We start from the raw sequence: 20,554 nt of genomic DNA on the forward strand, positions 1-20,554 counted from the left end.
AGACTTTCAAAGTGGCACATAGATATTAACAGATTAAGGGCTTTAACGTCCTTGTGAAGCAGGTAAAATATTATTCCCATTCATTTTTTGTGGAATTGCATCTGTTTAAATTAGCATTTGAGACATACCAAATTTCACACAGAAATCTGTTGCAGAGCTGGGAACAAGACCCAGAGTACAAATTCACAATCCCATGCCTTAGTTTCCTTGTTCCTATCCTAAAGAAATTTTATATTTATCATAAAATTATTATTATTTATAATTGAAAAACTTATTACACAAAACATCTGACATCTCAAGAAACTCCTTCTCACTACAAGTTAAAAGTATTTAATATGTTGTACAAGATAATAGGGCTCAAAGTTCACATTCAGCTTAATCATGCAAATGCTTAATTTTAACTTAGCATATACAGGACATTGCACATGCCTAAAAATGTAAGCATGTTCTTAAGTGTTTTGCTGGATTGGGGCCCAACTGCTCAACACCTTGCAGAATCAAGAATTTAGCACCTGACCCAGCTTCCACTGAAGCCAATGGAAAGACTCTCGTTGATTTCATTAGGATTTGGCCATGCCCTTAGTGTACAATTCAGCAATCCTTACACTGAGGGGCATTTACTCACACAAGCAGTTCCCCTGAACACTATTCATGTAAGTGTTACACAAGTGAGTATGAGTGGCTTAATCAAGACCCTATTAAATCGTTGGCTGCAATATCATTTTATGCCATTTTATTGCTTAGCTACTTACTTGAAAAGAGAGGCATGCAAACACAGATTAACCTTATAAATAATTTTTAATTTTTGCCAATTTTTTCAGGCTCTGTAAATATGGGATCTTTGTTACATATCATGCCTGACTTTTTGTAGCAAATCATCAATTTTTTATGGTAGTAGTGTACTGGTACATGAAAAACACTGTACAGTAGTTTATTATAGATACAAGTTCTTTGAAGGTGCATGCAGAAATCTCTATTTTTTCAACATATTTTCTGAATTTTTAACATAAATTGGGCCAGATCCTATTCCCACTGAAGCAGGTGGTAAAATTCCTACCAACTTCAATGAGATCAGGATGTGGCTCACTGTCATTTATTTTGAAGACATTTTTACAACCTACTTAAAAGGCTTTTCAGTTCTTCAGAAAGATAGCTTTGCCTATTTAATTTTCTGCAAAAATTACTTAAAACATAAACAATACAGAATGAATGGTGTAATCTGCTCCCTGTAATTTGAGGGCAGCAATACCACTCACTTACCAGCAACACCCTGTTTTAAAAAATGACTACGGTGTCTTAATATCCTCTCTCTAAATAGAGCTTCATTAATCATATATTTAAATATATCATGTACATATGTGATAACAGTACTGTACTGTAACAGTACGGTAAGCATTATTTCTATGTGCTTTTAGCATGTTATGTCCTCAGAACATGAATCTAATATATTATGTGTTGGATGAACAGTACTTCTAAGGTAGTGTATTTATCTATTTTAAAACCACAAAGACTTTAAGAAGTAAGTATTTACTAATGCAGCCACACTTTGTATAATTTTGATACATAAATGATTACATGAGCTATAATTCAGTTGATATCTTTATTTAAGTAATTAGTAACAATGTTAGATACATATTTTTCTTGGTGTAATGAAAAAACTGTGGCCTCATTTTACTTGCTAACTGCACCAATACTGATTTTAATGCTATTGTACAGTGATACTGACATTTGGAAACATCATGCGAACCTCTGTTGCCCTTAACTGAAAACTGAACAAATAAATATTTTTTAAAAAGTCATATACATCTTCATCATCAAACCAGCAGCTTCACAAATATAAGTCCCGTGATCACAACAGTGGGCTATTGACTGGTAACTGCAATACCAAATAATTACTAAAAGCATGCTTTCATTGCACAAGGTCTTTCTGGGTCTATGAAAGTATTTTGGAGATAAAGATGATTCACTTTGATAGGACTTCAATTACAAAAACCTTTTTGAAATGATGGTACTTTCTGTGATTCAGTAGATGTAGCTTGTTTTCTTAACAGAAAGACAAAATTTTCTTATAGAAGTTATAATAAGAATAATTATGTCAAATAATGCTATCCCAAAATTGGTAATGTAAACATAAGCATACATTCATTGAAAACTTAGGGGCTAGAGTCCTTGTGACATGGGGCCTTATTTTTGCAAATCACTTGCTTCATCTACAATAAGCATTTCTTGTCACGGAGGCAGCAGTGAGTCAGTATATGAAAGTAAACGCATACAAAAAACACTTTAGGCTTTTAGAGTCTTATTTTTTTATATGTTTACATCATCAAACTATTTATATGACTGATAGACAGAGATATATTTAAATGTCAGTTTATTTTATTTAATAGTTTTCATAGCAAAAAGAAGTTGCTTACTGGAAACAATTCTTAAGTGTCCCTTACACAAATTTTCCTGAGACACAGCTTGTCATTATGCAAATAGAAGAAAAGAAAGTATTTTGCTTAGGGAACATGCACATAAGTTGTGCAAAAATTTGTAAAAATCAAATGTTTCTCAGAACAAGGTAATGTGCACATTCTTCTGCATCGTCTTCTAGAAACATTGTCTTCACTGAACATTCATTTAAGGTTTTAAAGCTATAGAGCTATTATGGATCTTTCTTACATGTACACTCTGCAACATAGTAAACAGATTATTCAATTAAAATTCTCTTGATTTCTTTACAGTATTCGCATTTAAAATATACCCTACCAATATCTGTGTTTGACAGTTAAATGTAGCATTAACCAATATACATTTTATGTTGCATCTACAGACAATTCACCTTTGTGCTCATTGAATGATTGCTTACCACAATAAAAAATTGTAGCATTATACTCATCAAATTTTCTGGTTACTTTAATGTAAACCTATATATAGTGTATATTTCCTTCTTCTCAAATGCAATTAATAGAAGACCAAATCCTGAACTCCTTTCTGAAAGCTTGATTTTGAGGGCAGGTTTCCATCTGTTATGTCTATCCCGGCTAAACTCCAATTGCAGGCAATGAAGTTTTCTATGATTAAAGACTGAGGCCCTGATTCTTCAAACCCTCCTATCACTGGATATCTGTGGGCTTCAGTGGGAGTTCCACATGCAAAAGGATTGCAGGATTGGACCCTGATTAAAGGCATCACAAATTTAGCTCACTGAAGTAAAATAGAATAGATTATGAGCCCTTTGCTCACAATGAATAGTATTTTATCCCACAAGTAGTACTATTGAAATCAGTGGGACTACTCATGAAGTAAGGTTCTGTTCAATGTGAGTAAGGGGCTCATAATCTGGCCCTATAGTAATTTGGAGCCATCAAAATGTAAACACTTAGCCTTGAAGAACTGATTGTCTTCAATAACAACACAAAGTGCCATGAGATTACTTTCCAGAAGCATACAATTTTATTAGTAAAGTATGTAACTAAACACTTCAGATGGAATGAGGTACAATATTATTAATATCAACATTTTTAAAGTATACGTTTATGCACTCTGATAGTTATTGACAAAACTGTTTCAAATGGAATTTTTGACAAAGCTATCTAGTTTATAATCATGTGGCAATGGCATGATCTAAAATAAAAAGTATTTACAAAAACAACACCTCATCAACGTAACTTTCCTCCATTTAAAAAAAAAAAGAATGAGTTCTGTAAAGCAACCCATATATTGCAGTTTTTATAAAGGCAAATGAATGCAAGTGTTAACGAGGCCTAATCTTCTCTTTTGTATTTGTTTCTTCATTAAGCTCTAACTATGCTTTTGCCTCTGTATATTGAAGATTTGATGAGAAGATAGTATGACAGGCTTGGCTTCACCCAATGCAGCTGGCACTGCTCATGCCAAAAGCCAGAGCCTGTTGTAGTGGGATCATGAGAGATTCGTTCAGAGCACAGTTTGCCTGTCAGTTTCCCATCCGCCTCGGAGTGTTCAGCTCCATCTCTGAATCCCCTTAATGAGAAGTGGAGGACAATACCAGTATTGTTGTTTCTATTCGGAATCTTGTGGAAAGAACAATCGCTGTTTACCCAAGCATTCGTACTACCCAAACTCTGTCGATAATTACTTCTAGAGCCCCTGATTAACTCTGCTCTTCGCTTCAGCACAAAAAACTATTGAGCTAGACACAGGCCAACCTTTCTATCTCTCATAGCCTTTTAACAATTTACTGAATATTGCTCAGGCCTCATCTTTTTCACAGAAACGACAATGTACCTATATAATTCGCACTCGGTTCATCTGCATCATGTGAAAAAATAAGAAGTCTCTGCATTGGTCTGGTACTGAAAATGCAATAAACAAAGCAGTTTTGAAAAATACTCCTCTGCTTTTCTCATTGCTGGTTCTGTCTACAACTGTCAATAGTAAAAAAGAACCTTCAAATTAGCACTGGCATGTCTCAGCAGTTTATCCTTGTTAACATTTTATGACAAAATATGTAGTAGAAATTTTCTATTTATGTAATTATTCTATGAGTACTACTATGGGTTTTCTTTTATTTTTATAAACCAAACCAAACGGAACTGTTGCTGTGTCTGTTTCTAGGATGCTGGTAATAATTTTAATCTGTCAAATCATTCAGTATTTCTTCACCCCTCTACAGCTCTCCACATTCAGTCTGCTGCTAGTGCTATGCAAAACACCATCATGAATATGTGTAATTATGGAGATTCATGGTAATTTTTCAGGGTTATCCGATGTGACGTTTATAGGACAGCAGCATACATCAATTTAAATGAGAGTGACAAATATCTTATCCTTTTTATTTCTATAGTATTTTTAATGTTTCCTTGCTCTCTCTTGGGAGCAGTGAGAACTAGTAGGAATTTGAATAATAAATTTTAAAAAAAATCAAATACAAAGCATACTACTTTTTAAAGCTCCATTTTTTGATAGGGTCTTTTATATATATTTCACAGCCTGTCATACATAAGGAGGAGGGATGATTTACTTACTTAAAAAAATTAAAGCTCTACTTTTGTAGGTATTTTACATTATGTTACCTAAGGCTACAAAGCTACAGTAGTAAAATTTTCAACATATGTTTGGCTTTCTAAAATGAATCTGATCTGTTTAATTGCTCGAATATTCTGAGTGCCCACCTGACAGAATGATTTAGCAAGCATCACCTACCGTTGTATTTTAAGAATAGCTTTTTGGAACAATAACATTAAATTATCTACTGGCAACTGTGGCATACTGGAATTTTGTTCTATATCTATTGAACCTCCTAGAATTTTGTATATGATTTTTAATTCAGAGATTAATTAGGACCTAGTCTAACAGTTTCATGCTTACTTTGATTACCAATTATGATAAATCTTTGCTCTTCTATAGATTTGTTGTGAATAACTTATAGGGCCAGATCCTCAGCTGGTATAAATCATCACAGCTTCATTGGCTTCATTTAATATCAGTGAAATTATTAACAGGGTAAGATACAGTGCAATGCAATGGTGGCTGAATTAGGCCTCAAAGTATTAATGGATAATACTACACATTAGTATGCTACAGTAACATTGAGAAGCCTAGCTTTTTACAAAACATAGAATCATAGAAAATGTTAGAATCACTGAAATGTATACTTGTCTATTACACTGCTAATACTGTATCATTGTATATTGCTTTAAAATTACTTTGCAAAAAGTACATGATGTTTAGACAAGCACACACCTTAATAAAATGTTCACACTTAAAAACATGCAAATCAATACTGTATAAGGTCTTTAGTGCAGAAAAAGATGATTCAATGCTATATCTTTACGTTGAAAAAACTAGCATTTTGAAGGCTAAGATAAAGGATTAAATAATAGCTCTAATCTGTAATTTTGCATGTTTTGAATAAAGCTTATTAATTTTTCATTAAATGAAAGGGTGCAGTTCATTATATAATAAGCATACTACGCCACTGCAGCTACACTTAAACAGAAAGACTTTTGTCTTACTCTTCATATCCTATGGATTTAAGAAACAGCATTTCCAAAAGGTATATAAACTCAATCCTGCTCTCACATGAACCCATCTAAGTTAATGTGGTGGAGGTATGGCTCCCTGAAAGTTCTTCTTGGATTCTGTCATCACTGTATTAAATTACGATTTTAAAAGTACCAATTGGACAGAAGGTAATGGAATATTTGAATATGAGAAAAACCTCAATGGTATATAAGGTAGGCATCATCAAGCGTAATATTTTATATACATTTGTTTTATATGTGATATACAGATATAGATATCACTGTATAAATTGAATGTCACACATTACAGAAGACTCTAAACCTGTGCTATTACTTAAGAAAGGAATATATAGAGTAATATACACGTCTTGACGTGATATAGCCATACAAAATAATATATCTCACTAAAGCTATATTTTTAAATAGTAAAATAATTCACAGTCTGTCATATTATCCATCAAATTAAAACATTGGTGCATCTGTCCTAACAATTTTTTTTCACAAATTATAAATATCAAAATGTGTAAATATGTCACAGGTTTCCCAGTTTACTTTGAACATATATTTAGAATAAAACAGTCCTACATGGACTGGCTGACATTTACACTGTTCAGTTCTATGTTAGGAAGGGGTACAAACCTCGGAGATGCTGAGTATTTTCAACCCATGTTGGTTATACATTGAGGTGCTCAGTGCCTTCCAGGAACAGCCCAAAACACACAAATTCTAGGGAAGATTATCAGCTGCTGTAAATTGTCAGAACTTCGCTGAAATCAATGGAGCTATTACAATTTACACCAGTTAAGGATCTGCCCCTATATGTTTTCAATGTATATTGGAAAGTTACTGCATATCAATACTTGTGGAATCATCCATTTAAATTGGGCCTATTTTAAGCCTTTATTTTCAGTTCTCAGACTAGCCTATGTTTTAAATATTATTCAGTAAACATTCAAAATTGACAAATGATTCCATTGGCTATACTTACAAAGTCACTGGTCCTCCAGGATGCTGAGCATCTCACACAAGGTGCTGAGTACCCTGTTTCAAAGTCACTGGGAATGATATTTGGAGCACAGCATCCTGAACAATTGTGCCCAAATATTTTAATATATTTCTTCAGACTGGTGATATGTCAAATCATTTTAGATTTGTTCATTAAAAGTAAAGGCTTGGTTTATTTAAGATTTTATTAAAATATAGGGCTATGAGTTTTTAATCACTACCAATGATTAAGACTAGAATGCTAAACATTACTGAAATATTTTATGCAACCTATTAAGTGATGAAAATGAACTAGTGATATGGTATAACATCAGTACATATGGCTTTTATGTAGTAATCATTCACATTTTACATATTGTGTATAAAATTACTAATTGATGTATACAGTATGAAGAAAAAATTAATCTACAGAAAGACATGGGACAGGTGTAAAATTAAACGTGTCCGTATATTTATACCTTTTGTTCCAAAAATTGTTTTAATTTGGTTTTTAAACGAACTGTCTATTTTTTATTTATGGACACATTTTATAAACGCCACATAATGGATGTGCTAGATATTATTCTTTGGACCTGCTAAGGAGCAAAATACAATAATTTTTTGTGGAGAACATATGTCTGGTAATCAAATAAGATAAATTCATATGAAATATAGGAAAGATATTTATTTACTGTTACTGCTAAGCCAGACTTTAGTTATCTTAGAAGATTTTTCATCTATGAGTAGAAAACAAACTTTCCTTCAAGAGGTCTGTGAACCGAATAATAAATGTCAGGTCTAAATCCTGTATGAAAATCAGTTCAGTTTAATCCTGGATATTCTTCAGCATGCAAATGAATGCTAGAGGTTTCCCTTGGCCCGCTGTCATATAGGCAGCCAATTTACAGACACTGGCACACTGTATGTGTTATGGGTTCTCCTTCTGCCCCTCCCCCTCCATCCTAAGACTTGGTCTCAGCTGCCTGCCTTTCACAGAAAACCACAAACCAAGGAAACATATCAGTAATAGCGCCCTGTAAATTAACTTGACATTTGATGCAGAGAAAACCCTAAAAGCTTACAAAAGACATTGAAAACAAAAGCCATTCAGGACACACACTACATATATTGTGGATTTAAGAGATCTGGAAGGTGGTTATTCTATTGTAACCGATACATACAGCCTTCATCTTCTTTGTTAAGACAATTCCGTCATTCTTTGTTAAAGCCACAGTATTCATCAAACAAACAAAAACTTCCCATATTTCTATAAAACATCCCCCATAAATCCAAATATAAAAAAATGGCATTTAAGGGTTTTCTTTTACATTAAAATTATGCATTACATTTCTATTATTAAAAGGGAACTTAGAACTATCAATATTCATTTAACCAAGCTAACAATGCTAAAATATAAATAATATAATGCTAGTGTGCTGTGATTGGCATGTACTGTGTTAAATGTGTGATACACAAACATTGTGTCTTAAAATATGGTTACTCTAAAAATTTCATTCTCCCCACTCATTCAAGCTACAAATCTTTTTTTTTTTTGTAAAAACTATTTGGTTCAGAGATGAACTATTGATGAAATATTAACTGATCCTTTGATGTTACTCGTAATGTGTGGATATAGTGAGGCATAGCATATTTAAGCTATTAGACATGCAGGAATGTTGTTATGCTTTATTGTGTCTGCCTGTCCCCACCTCTCTTCTCTCTCTCTGCAGAGCTGGCAATACTGCATCTTACAAATGTCTGGCCTTATGGTTTACAAGCATAGAAACTGTACTGGTAAAATGCATAATCTTAGCATCTCTGCTTTTTGATATTCATGGATTTATTTACAAGTCCCTGTGTTCTACTTTTTGCCTGTTTCTATGGTTTATATTACTGTCATGCCTATATTCTTGTGGGAATTTCAAATAAGAATCAAGATATAACTGGCAAATATTCTGTAATGTAGTCTGTATTTCCATAATTTAGCGGTTTTTTAAAGAAACAATTTTAAGAGGTGTGTGGACTTATGGATAAATGAAGAATATTTTGATTGGCTTTTTAGTCTTCAACTACTTAAGGTTCAGTTTGTGTAAAATGGCTATAATAAAGTGAATTTATGTACATATATATGCTTGTGTATATGTAAATGCATTTGTAAAGAAAAAGTTCATAAATCCCTGTCAATTTTGCTGATTAAGCTCAGTACTCTCACACTGACAACATTAAGATATTTCACAAAAGAGTTAACAAGCTGAAGAAAAGGTTATTCATTTTAGTTTTTCATGTGATATCACCTAAAGAAAGGTCTTAAACAGTTCAAAAGAAACCATTCATATTCAGCTAAATTTAAATGTAAGAAAGCCTTTCAACAGTACATTTTAGAAGTACCACATGGATATTTCTGAAGAAACTTCCTTGTTTTATCATAAGGGAGTGATACATTTTATCAATGATCTATTTTCTAAATATTTATAGAATACGGGCCTGATCCTGCAAATGCTTACATATGAGTAACTTTACTCACGTGACTAGTCCCAGTTGATCTCAAGTGAACTATTCATATAAATAAAGTTTCTCTCACGTGTGTTTGTGGAAAGAGGCCCTAAAATAAAAAAAACCTGATATTAGTATAGATTCCACATATATTGTTCTTTTTCCAGAGATTCACACTTAAAAGTTAATTAACTGCTTTTTAGGGATAGATATTAGTTTAACCAGATTACAGTAATACAAAAAATACTAGAAGGTATACTTAGCATGTACCAGTACATACATTATTTTTTTATTCCTTTTTATTCTAATTTGTATCTATTCACAAATTCATTATATATAAAATACTCAAGCTACGAGGATGGCCAATTAAAACACATGATATGCAGTATATATTATTAAATGAAATTCACATCCTTTTTTTAAAAAAAGGTTAATTCACAGACAGGAGCTAAACCATTCAGTTTAACATGACTATCTAGTGGCTTTGTGCATTTGTTTGTTTGTTTTGTAAAGTATCTTTGCAAGGCACTGCCATCAGTAGTAAAGTAATTTACAGTGGAGAATATTTTTAGAAGATGTTCATTTACAAGTCCATAAAAAGGTCATGCAGTAAGATATTCATGTATTTGTAATTCATATTGTCCTGTGTTTCTATTGTACTCTAAGCTTCCATCATGGCTGAGAGATGGGAACCTGGCATGCAAGCAGTGCAGCAGGGCAAAAAAAAAAAAAAAAAGAAGAAGAAGAAGGAAAAAAAGGAAAGCTTTTTGAAAACACAAGTAGCAGGGCTTTTTTCCCAGCTGCTAATTATAACAATGCTTCTTTTATTTAAAAATAAATATTTGTGGCAGTGAAGGTATATATGGACATTCTTTAATATGCATTCCGTTAAATATTTATTAATACTACTTTTGGCCCAAAAGGAAGATGTTTTCATTCCAGCCTTTCAAGAACCTCAGTCTGCCCATTCAAAGAGATGACAGAAAAATGAGCCTGAATGCGCAGGCATTAAACATTTAAATTCTCTACTCCTTGGTCATTACACTGACGGCCATGTTTTACATCTTCCCCTCCCCCACTATACTTTTGCAGATTGTAATTTGCATGAACTCATTATGAATATAGCCTTTGTTCTACTGATATGGAATACAGTAGAGTGACAAAGCAAAACCTACATGCAGAGAGGGATTTGTTCACCTACTGATATTAGCATTTCATTTATCAACATGATTCATTAGTTAAACCAGAGGCATTCTCTCTGCTTGTAAAATAATAATAGATTTACAATTATTTTTAAAAGTGAATGCTATTGGTTAAAGCCCCTCCAAAAATCTTCCTATTCCAGTTAGTTTAAACATATATACTAGTGATAGGTAGGCAGTAATAACGCATTTATGACAATTGGGCGTGTCTACTGTTCATCTATCTGTAAGGATTTGGATAGAGTGGCCTTATAAAATGTATTTCATATTCTGTATATGCAATTCACTGTGGACAGCTAACCTTTAAGTTCAAGGGTTGTCTCTTTCCCATGATCTTGAAACAAAGGGATTTGACTCTAAGTGTACTGTAAATTTCAGGTTGTTCCATGTTGTAGCGTTCCCAGTACTTTTTAATTTTATGGAAATTTTGGGGCTGATTCTTCAAAACTTACTCATAGATTTCAGCAGATCTACTCACAAGAGGAATGATTATTTGCATGAGTAAAATTTCCCAAATCCACTCCAAAGAGCTCACAATGTAAGAATATGCACATTTAGGCTCCAGTTCTGCAACTGATAGCACACAAGCCGAATGCTGCCCGTTCAATGAGCTTTGTGTGAGTGCACCAGCCCCATGATGTGCAATCAATTGTAGGACTGGAATCTTATTCTCTACCCCAATAATATATACCAGTTATTAATAATATTTAGAGATTCAATCCTAAAGGCATGTATAATAAATAATAATAAAATAATTATAATCCTATTTTGCCTGAGTAATAGAAAGATAAATAAAAGATGATGGCCCAGATTTTTGACTAATGGTAAATCAAAATGAAGTCAATGAAGAAGCTAAATCAGTTTACATCAACTGAAATCTGACCCAATATCTCTGCCCCAAGGAGCTTACAATCAAAGTCCCAGGCTGTGTGTAGGACTTAAAGAGTTAGAAAAACCTGGCACAAGGAGTCTCTCCCACACCTTGTGTAGCCCACATAAAAAACAAGCAGATTTGAAGTCCCTTCACTCAGGAGAGTCCAAAGACTGCTGCTCCCTGGCAGGAGCATACCACACCCCAAAGAGAGTGAGGAGGGGGAAAAGAGGCATGGCTCCACCTTCTCATGTACTGGCTGGTGAGACTGCACAGCTACATGCAGCAGCGGCTCCAGGCACCAGTGCTCCAAGCGCGTGCCTGGGGCAGCAAGCTGCGGGGGACCCTTTGCTGGGCCCTGTGAGGGCAGCAGTCAGGCAGGCTTCGGCAGTTTGCCTGCAGGAGGTCCGCCGGTCCCCTGAATTGGGCAGCAATTTAGCAGCGGGTACGCCGAAGCTGTGGGACCAGCGGACCTCCTTCAGGCAAGCTGCCGAATCCGAGGAACCGGGGAACTCCTGCAGGCATGGGTACCACCCATACAGGTCTGCCTCGGTCCCAGCATATTTAGGTGTGGGTATCTCAGCTGTAGCAAACTATTTTCTTGGGGGTCTCTCATGTACAGGAAATGTTAGCTCTGCTTACAGTGTCCAGCACAATGTGATCCTCCTATTGCAATACATATAATCAATAAATAATGGTAATAGTTATTCAAGGGAGCACCCAAAGCTGTCTCATCCTCCATTTCAGGGTTTTATAGCTGAGTTGGCTGGAGTAAATCATGAAGCCTGCTCTGCCCAGTGTGGGGAGGTAGAATTGGGTAAATATTTTATAATTAGTAATTTGATTTATTTCACCTCTTTCTGTTCACTTTTGGTTCAATTGTCTTCAAACTGATTGGGACTTTTTAAAAATATATTTGTTATTCACAATTATTTGCTGAATAATTTCTTCACATAATTCTCTGTCTATAGCTTTATTAGTGATCTAATTCAAAGTTTAACCTGATTTGATTGGGCACATAGGTAACATGGTATATTTCTGTTCTCTGATTGACTTAACATAACTCTTCAAATCAGGTTCTTGGTGCAAATACTGATGAGTAGGAATTGGAAATTCTCTCTCCATGAATATTCTGTAATATTTGCTTAAAATTTGCTATTTTAATGACCATTCCTACCAGTAAACTTGTCCACTAGAACATTCACAGCAAGCAAACATAAAGGAGGGGCAAACACAATTAAAGTCAGTAGTTTAAAAATGTGAACAAACATTCTCAGAAAATGATGTGCAGTATTCACCAAGCTCTACTGCAAGGACTAGTCCAGAGAACTGAGTGTCCTCTGTGTGAGCATGGTCTTCTTCTAAGCAACTCAGCCATTTGAAAACAAGGAGCTGGGTTTGTTTATTTGTTTTTGGCTTTCAGGTCAGGTCAACCTTATTATTGAATTGATTGGCCTATAGTGAAGCCAATACCTTTGGCTTGTGCAGCTCTGAGGCTGCAGGTTATTTCATCCCATTTTATTTGGTGACATTTAAGTTTAAATTGTCAACATCCAACCTCTATTTATGCATGTGCAAAAGTCCATGCAGACACATATACTTCCACACTTTATTAGTGCAATTACCTGAATGTCTGTTTCAATATTTCTAAAATATGCACAACTATTAGCATTCCTCACAAAATGCATTGAAACAAATCCGTTTTGTGGGTGAAAATTATGCTGTTTATGTGCAAGCAGGTGCTAGTTTTTTTTTTTAATTGCAGCGGCTGGTATTTGCATCTGCAAAACGCTGGCATCTCTATGTATATGCACAAGTAGAGACCAAATACAGGCCCAGCTGCAAAGTTGGACTTTAAACTACCAACTCATTCTCATTCTTCGGAAGTTCATATTGGAGAGGGTTGAGTTGTCAGTAATAAGGATTGTGCTGTATTACTGTGGACACCAGGTGGATTCATATATGGCATGCACCAATAAATTACTTCCTAAATCATTAGTATTTATGTTTATAAAGTGCCTTGAACAAGATACATAACCAAAACTAAAATATAAAATATCACAAACAAAAGATTTATAATAAAAATATTTTAGCACAAACTCTAAGCTAACGTTTAGAACAGTAGCTGCAGTTATAGGGCCTAATTTTGCAGCCCTCATTCAGGTAAACCTCTCACTGAAGTCAATGGATATTTTGGCTGACCGAAACAAAGAAGAGGGGCTATATTCTGCCCTCTCTTCTACATGGAACACTTCCATTGAGGCTAATGGGAGTCTTGTGCAGCATCCAAGGGCAAAATTTGGCCCAATAAAAGTTTAACAGTGTTGACTTATAAAAACCCTGGAGGTTATTTTTGGAAGTGCAACAAAAGCATGATTAAATTGCCTCAAGCTAATAAAACATGGTATAGAATTGTTCAAGGTATAGATTTTGTTTAATACATAATTTCCCTATTTTATCATCACTTTTTTGGTTTGGTGCATTTAATTTTGAGTTTAGAAAGTTAAACCAGGAAGGGCTTGAATCTCAAAACTGTGCACACAATTATGTGCACAATGATCAGTTGTGTCCCAGAGGTACTGGCCTGCACTGAGATCTGAGGACAGCTGTACAGGCACAAGATGAACTTCAGAAAAGTGAGGAAGAATCTTTTCCCAATTCCCCAGTATGACACTCAACTCTATGGTGCCTGCCCACATCTCAGGTAAAATGTCAAACATTTTTGAGTGATTCTCCACCATTATACCATTAAGCAAGGAAGTTGCACTTAGTTGGTCCACAGGAACTGGTCTAATTTCTTCTAACTAGTTCTGTATTTCTGTTCAGTTCACAACCCTTCCTTGCCAAGCCCTTAGGAAGCAGGCAACTTTTTATTTTGCAAATGAAGTCAATCGGAGGTTATCCCTGATCTCATCTATTCAGATACACTGCCTTTCAAACTGTTATGTCAAATCTGTGTGCTTCACCAGCCTGTCTGTAACTGCTGCCCTAACTTCCAGACTAAACTTTACTCCCACTACTAGGAACAGAACCCACAACCCTGATATCCAACCTTTCACAGCTGTTTCACAAAGATGTATAACACATTGACAAACTGTGTGTCATGTCTGTCTCTGGGAGTTCATCCACATAGGAGAAAACATCCTACCTCTGCTATTAGTTACTCCTTTTGATCCAGTAGAAGAGGCTTTGCTGTATTTGTGAAGATCCTATGTTCAAACTATGCTGATCCCACAAGTGAGAAAAAATATGTGATCATATAATTAAAGACTGTACCCTAATCAGGGCCAGTTCTAGGTTTTTTGCTGCCCCAAGCAAAAAAATGTTTGGCTATCCCCAACCCCAGCCATGAGCTCTCACCCACCTCACACATCAATGCCCTCCCCCACCTGCACCCCCTGCCACCCTAGCCCTGGGGTCTCTCTTCGCCCCCTCCAACTGCACCCCCTGCCACCCCAGCCCTGGGCTCCCCCCCACCAGTGCTGACCCCTCCTTCGCCTCCAGCCAGTCTGGTGCTGGCTGGGTTAGGGTAAGCAGCGGGGTTCCTGGGCTGCACCTCAGCCCAGAATCCCTCCAGCCAGGGCTCCTACCTCCAGGACTGGCTGGGACCTGGGAGGCTAGAGCCAGCAGGGGGCTGAGAAGCCAGGGCATGGTAACCTCAGAGGGAGCAGAGCCCCGGAGAGTGGGACACAGGCCTCGCATGGCAGCGCCCTGCCCTCTATGGCCCCACTGCTGCTGCTGCTTCTGGCCGCCCTGTTGCAGTCCCTGGGCAGCTTGGGCAGCTTCACCCAGCCCTGGCTGCGGTGCTGGGGGGCAGACACCTTGCGGCACCTGCAGGCAGCTCCGTGTGCCCCATGGGGTGGCCCCCAGCCTCACTGTCCCCCACTCAGAGACTGCCCGGCCCGGCCCAGCCACAAGATGCGGGCACTGCTCCCCCGCGGCGCAAACTACAGTGGCCCCAGGGCAACCCCCCTACACACACAACGCACTGCTGCTGCCAGGGCCAGCTCTAGGCTTTTGCTGTCCAAAGTAAAAAAAAAAAAAATGGATGGCCGGAATGCTGCCCCTGAAAATGTGTTGCCCCAAGCAGGTGCTTGGTTTGCTGGTGCCTAGAGCCAGCCCTGACCCTAACGCGTACAAAGAGGCCAAAGTAAGTTGTACAGGTAACCTTATTTCTTCCATTTCCAAATTTTCAAGAGCCTGACCTTTTACATTCTTCTTTTACTGTAATTTGTTGTATGTTTTATTTTCCATAAAATTGCAACAATTGCAATTATTTCAGGATCCTGCCACTAACTTAGGAGGGGGTCCTCTCTCTGCTATATAATAGCTAGCTAGCTAGGTGTAAAGCGAGTGAGATGGGAGCTCCTCCTAAATTAATGTTAAGGCCCTTGAATAATTATAATTGTTGAAATGTTTTTAGATTGCAAAACACTCTACATAGAAGTGATTTTGGATTTATACTCACATTCGTTGTATTGTTTGTCTCCATTTTGGGTAATAGGAGCTCTCTCTTTAAGAGCAAGAATATTTAATTGGAGATGGGGGGGACAATTGTAGAGTATGCTTGAAGAAGCCTGAGAACAGTGCATGTGGTAGGTTTGTCTGTGTATTCAGTGAAAGGAAGACCCTGCTTATGTAAGCGCCAAAGAGGTCACAACTCAGTTTAATGCTCTTATTTGAAGAAAGCAACACCTATTTTTGAAGGTATAACATTAGAGATCTGTAGGCCTTCAGTCTGAATTCAACCTACCTTAGTAGGAATTACAAGTTGTTCTCAAGCTATGCATGCTTGGTAGCCTTATATGATATGAGTTTAGTGGGTCTCAATTCCAGATCCTATGTCACAAATTCACCACCATACTTTGCACTAATTGGCAGATTCAGAAGATAGGTCAAGAACTGCATGGGCCATGGAGAATTACATACCCATTTTATCTCCATAGAAATTCCTACAGAGATCAAAGTTAAGGCATGCTGATAGTACAGAGTGTATGGAAATCTTGGCCTCCTGTTAAAAAGAGGACTTCATACACTGCAGCTCTGAATGCAATAATTTCACCAGCACTAAATCCTCAACAAAGAGTAAACTGAAATGTGTAGTTGTATGCAAATTATTTTCAAACATGCAAATTATTTTAAATATTAAAAGATGAAGCTTCACAAAATTTAACGATATACTCCCTATTGTGTGGCCAGCCAGCTCCGCTGACCAATGCACAGATCAGGGCAAGACTATGCCCCTTCTGCCTCCTATACACTTTCAGGGATCTTGTACCTTCAGGAGTCTTCAGAGGTTCTAAGGAATAGTCCATGCACTCAGGGGGGCTGCAAGGACCATAACTGTGCCAGGCTGATGTGCTAGGTCACAAAAGTAGAGAGAAGGCTTCTTGTGCTCTCCCTTTGCAAACCTTGGAGCAGTCAGGCATAATCTGGCTCATAACTGCATATGCCAATACCATAATTATATACACAATAAAGTTTCTGTGCATACAAATGGTCAATTAAATTACACATTTACATGCCAAATAACTGATTTTCACTTTTAATTATGGTAATGGCAAGTACAGACCAGGCATGCAATTTTGCATACATTTTTGTGTGCATAATTGCACACATTAGATAGATAAGATAGGTGAGGTAATATATTGTATTGGACCAACTTCCGTTGGTGAGAGAGACAAGCTTTCGATCCACTCAGAGCTCTTCTTCAGCTCTTGCCTGAAGAAGAACTCTGTGTAAGCTCAAAAGCTTGTCTCTCCCACCAACGGAAGTTGGTCCAATAAAAGCTATTACCTCACCCACCTTATCTCTCTAATATCCTGTGACCAACACTGCATAATTGCACACATCATTTTTAAAAATGAGCTATAAACTGACTGGAATTGAAGATTTTAAATATTTAGTATTGGTGATTGTAATCATTTTATTATTATTTTTATTAACTCTACTACTGAAATCAGCAAACAAACTTTTACATGGTTATATGCCTTATCTGCCTTTGAAACCTCCAAAACCCATGAGGTTTGCCCATCACTCAGTACCTGCCTTGTGGTATATCTTTTTTATAAAACTTTCCTATTTCATTCTCACGATTTTGATTCTGTGTTTGCATTATTGGAATGGTTTTTACCCTGCTCTATATTTCAAAGATGGGTCCAAACCAAAATCCTAGTTCCAGACTCCTCTCAAAGGATGTTCAGCTTTGGATTTAAATTCACAGCTGTAGCATCCCTATGTCATACAAACATGACTGAAAACTTCAAGTCTGATCTTCAAGAAAATTTGGGTCTATATATGAACTATGTGATACAGGCCCATTTCTTCTATAGTTAATGCCTGACAAACTCAGTAACCCACAAATTACTCTGAATGTTAGTTTAAAAGTTCTGAGAGACATAAAAAAATAGATAGAACATTTGAGTCAAGGAGACCAAAACCTAATCTTGACCATCCTTTCTAGATGTTTTCTTGAAGACCTCCCGTTGCTGTCAGATATTCACAGAAAATTATTGTATACAGATACCTTCAACAGCAGCTTTTGGGAATCCAGTGGGTAGAGCGGCTAAAATCCATCCATCCCAAATACCTCAGTGTAATATCTGAACATCTAAGTTCAACAGATGTTCAGGAGAGTTGTTCATTTTAGTAGAGGGGGATAAAACTCAGAAAGGTCAATCTTGGTAGACAATTCATTCTAAAGTAAAGAGTGTGGTTTGCAACACTATGGAGATCTGAAAGGAGCCTGACACAGAAATTTGGTAAAATTTTAGACTCATTCATTGTAACTAAGCTGTTTTTAAGAATTTCACTAGTATGTATTAAGCTTTCCTTAGCCATCATTCTGTGTTTAAACAAATAATCACTTATATTTTTTGTACATATTTCTGTGATGTACCTTAAAATAAATACATCTTCTGCTTTATATAGTCTGGATGGAATTGTACCATTTTTTTTGGACGACTTATAATTTCTACAGAGAGAGTTATTTGCCTGCCTTCAGTTCCAGAAAAAAGGATCAAGAAAAAGGGTAAAGTAACTGTTGATTTGGTGGTCTAACAGCCAGGATGCTAGGTCATCCTCATAGTAATCTTCAATAACCTCATAGTAATTGTCCTTTTTCAACCTAGGGATAGGCTGTGTACCAAAAGGTTACCTGGGCAGTGACTAGATAGTTTCATTGAGCTTGATCCTCTAGGACTAACAATACAGCTGGGCCTCATAACAAGGTTTTGAATGGAGTGAGGAAGAGATGGGAGCCAGAGGCCAGTAGTGTGGTCTCAGTGGGAAGAGTGGGACATAAAAAAAGAAGAGATATCTTAATGAGAGATAACTAGATAGACATTTGACTAGCAGAGGTGGCAATGAATCTGAGAGAGGCACATCATTCAATAACCAAGTAAAAGGAAAGGAATTCGATTGGCAAATTTAATTTCAATCACAAATAGCTTCATTACCATGAACAGGGGGTTTACACAGTTATTCCCATTAATGTTAACAGGTGTAACGCATTGAGAATACAGTAAGAGACAGATTGTAAATGACCCTAGTGTGCAAGTGCAGATGTGAGGAGGGAAGTACCATAGGCGCCAACTCCGTGGGTGCTCTGGGGCTGGAGCACCCATGGTAAAAAAAAAATGGCGGTGCTTTGCATCCATTGGCAATCCCCCATCAACACCTCTCCCTCACACCAGTGCCTCCTGCCCGCCAGCGGGCGCTGCCATTCAGCGCCTTCCCCGCTCTCCCAGCTCCTACTGTCTGCCACAGATCAGCTGTTTTGCAGGATCTGGGGGTGTGTGGCGGGGAGGGCAGAGATGCAAGAGTGCAGTGCACTTGGGGAAGGGGCGGAACTGAGTGGGGTGGGACCAGGAAGAGGCAGGGCAGGGTGGGGTATTAGGGAAGGAGTGGAGTGGGGACAGAGTCTGGGCAAAGCCAGGGGTAGCACCCCCCTGCCAGCTAGGGGAAGTATAAAGGGTGGGATCCGCTAAGTGACTTAAGCATTATGATACTGAGTGCCTTTTAGGTGCCTAGAAAATCACAGGAACAACACTGCAATCCACAAACCATGAGTTAGGCACTTAGGCTCCTATACAATGAATGGAGAATTAGGCACCTTGAGCTACTATCCACAAAAGCCAGCGTGCTAGGCAGGGAGCTACCTAAGCTAGCCACTGGAAGACGCCAGTGAGAGGGGTCTGTTCTAAGCACTGCCTCTCTTTTGCAGATAGGTGACAAAGCCCAGGGACGTGCCTGTCTCTGCTTAGAGATCCACAAACTGGGGGCATTCCACTGCCTAAGTTGATGCAAGGCCTGAAACAAAAGAGCTGGGAGTAGGTAGAAAAGGAAAAGGTCTTTCATTATAAACTTTAGCTTAGGTAATAGGGTAGTCTGACCCTAATAACATCCCAGTACAAGAAGGCAAGGGGCCCACTGGTGTCTGGCAGTGAGTTTCAGCTGATCTGATCAGTTCAGTGTACCCCAACTCAGTAATGTCATAACCTGTGTCTAAAAGGTGTCATGTACGATATCAATAGAAAGCTAATAACATACTGATCATTAATATTATTGTATGGTGCATGTAAAGACGACAAATTCAAAATTATAAATATATTGGGAATGATCTTGTTCAAGTGTCTGCCAGACAGGACTGAAGTTACCCCACCTAGACAAAGGAATGTGGTTCTGCCACCTTGATGGTACTTCCAAGACACATTAAGAGACAGTGGGAATGCTTTTACGTAAAAACCATCAAGCTAACAAGGGGAGGAGATAACCGCTCAGCATCACAGCAAGGGTAGGCAATTGCAGAAACAGATAAATTTATTTGCATTTTAGTGAACACCAGTATGGGGAAAAATCGGCATAGAAACTCCTCCTCCAGCAAACTCCATGTCACCTTCCTCACAGCTTGAAGGAACTTTACTTTGGGAGGGGGTAAGCATCAGAAGAATCCATTTCAAAGGTTAATTGGACTTTAAAATCAAGTGTCAAGGAACCCCAAATTAAGACGACAA

General features: G+C 37.3%; 1 long non-coding RNA gene across 6 annotated transcripts in view; it reads right to left on the reverse strand.

Moving 5' to 3' along the window:
• The window catches only part of LOC127047037 (uncharacterized), a 164,094-nt gene that overhangs the window by 71,347 nt on the left and 72,193 nt on the right, over window positions 1-20,554 (reverse strand). For all 6 annotated transcript variants that reach the window (XR_007773278.1, XR_007773273.1, XR_007773275.1 and 3 more), the window contains one exon: window positions 9,499-9,576. This is a non-coding gene — a long non-coding RNA (uncharacterized LOC127047037). The remainder of the gene's footprint in view (window positions 1-9,498; window positions 9,577-20,554) is intronic.

The sequence above is a fragment of the Gopherus flavomarginatus genome, chromosome 3 (assembly GCF_025201925.1).
Source record: "Gopherus flavomarginatus isolate rGopFla2 chromosome 3, rGopFla2.mat.asm, whole genome shotgun sequence".
In the NCBI taxonomy this organism is placed as follows: domain Eukaryota; kingdom Metazoa; phylum Chordata; order Testudines; family Testudinidae; genus Gopherus; species Gopherus flavomarginatus.